Raw genomic sequence first — 2,094 nt, 5'->3', positions numbered from 1 at the left:
TCAAAGTCTTTGAAAATTTAAAAGCCAGAGTGTAATGAAGCAATTAAAAGTTGGAATAATTGAGTGCAATGTTTCCAAGCTGTGAAAAAGGTGGGGCGTTGTAGCATGTAGGTCATTATCAAAGCAACGGCAATGTTTACTTTGTTTTGGTCAGTATCTTGTCGCGTTATCCTTCTATATTAAAAGTCAAGTATTGGGCCAATTTTTGACAAAGGGAAAACCCTCCACTCAAATCTATTCCGTCAAACACTTGGACCACTATACCCCCCTACATTTATGCCAATTATGCTCTTTTTTAATTCCTCACAAAATTAAAGAAACTTCTCCTAACATGCATGCTATATCTATGGTCCATCTTATATTCTTATTTAATATCCAAGCAATATATATGATCCCTTTTCAATAATTTCATTTCATGAATAGAAACTAAAATTCCTTTTTCTTTTTGTATGGGAATACAGATATTAAATCCTATCATATGCATACAGTATTAGTCAACAACAAACCTTTAAATAGAGCTCAAATTTATGACGAATTAATCTTTAATCTACCGAATTTAGGGATATTGTGAGAAAAAAATATATATTTTTCTAGAAGCATGTTGGTATTCCTATTATGAGATGGGTTTGAGCAATGGATAAGAGTGTGGATGGATCAATGTGTGGCTCTTTAGCGCTATGCTGAATTCCTTGTATAATATGTAAGTCTGTGTGTTTTGAACATTTATAGTATTTTCAAACTTAATTATTAAGCTAACCACTTTAATTTTACTTTGATTCCCCAATCAAACACTTAATTTTGGTCTCATCATATGTTTCTCTCTTGTATCTAGTATAAAAGAAATTAAATTCAGTTGCAATAAAGCATGCGTTTCTTTTTCTCAAAGTTTTTTAATGGAAGCGCAAAATTTTAAATCCAAATCCCTTGCAACTAAATAATAATCCAATTCATCCAATGGCTTGGTGAAATTATATTTGTTATATACTTCTTAGTTACTGCTTGGTGATTGGTGGTTTAATTTTCCTACACTTGAAAAATAACATTATTTATTTCATCTCAGCTGTAATAATCATTATTAAAGAGAAGACCTAGCTCTGATCTATAGCGATTATTTCTTATCGAATGCATTAATTATGCCTTTTGAAAATGTCGCTAGCTTGTCGATATCGGTACGTATATATATACACACGTCACGTCGCAATTAATTAACGCCAAGCGTAGTACACCGGCACGTATATGTATGTATACGTATATATGTAGTTATACACTTATACTGTATGTAGTAATTAGTACTAGCTAGTAAGGATTATTGTGAAGTGAAGTGGGGGCTTGTTGAATTATGGGTCACTCATCACTTTCGTTTTCTTCTACTAATTGAGTTCACGCAAAATATCAAAGCAAGTGGACAACGGTGCATTCAAAACAAAGAAGACGACATCACTTTGGAAGAAAATAAAGTATTTATATATAGTCTATATGGTTGAAAATGGGGACGATGTATCCTCTCATCTTTTCTTTTTATTAGGGTTATTATATTTTATGTGTTCATTTTATCTAATATTCATATTTTTTATTCAATAAAACATAAAAATTTCTACGTCCAACTTAATAATAATAAAAAAACTATTGACTTGACATACAAATTAAAAAAATATATAATTGAGTATAAATAAATAAGAACAATCCAACATGACCAGTATATATATTATTATTTTTTATCAATAACAATAATTTATATCTATATTTATAAAAATTTTGCATACAAGTAACATATAATTTATACTTATATTTATCAAAATTTTATATACATAAATCAATACAATTTAATTTATATTCATATTTTTCAAAGTTTGCACACATAAATTAATAAAATTTATTTGTTAAAGACAATTTAGTATCTGTACTGATCAAATAATGACCAAAAAGAAAAATACTAAAAGATCATTAGAATTTATTATTTTTTACTATTAGTTAATCATCAATATTTAAAAGTATGAGATAAAATATATTGTTAAATTACTAAACTAAAAAATTAGACTAAACAAATTAAGTTAGTGACTAAATAATAACCAAAAATAATAAATTATGATAAGT

This window comes from Arachis ipaensis, chromosome B06, assembly GCF_000816755.2.
Source record: "Arachis ipaensis cultivar K30076 chromosome B06, Araip1.1, whole genome shotgun sequence".
In the NCBI taxonomy this organism is placed as follows: Eukaryota; Viridiplantae; Streptophyta; class Magnoliopsida; order Fabales; family Fabaceae; genus Arachis; species Arachis ipaensis.
This window is presented reverse-complemented; position numbering follows the sequence as displayed.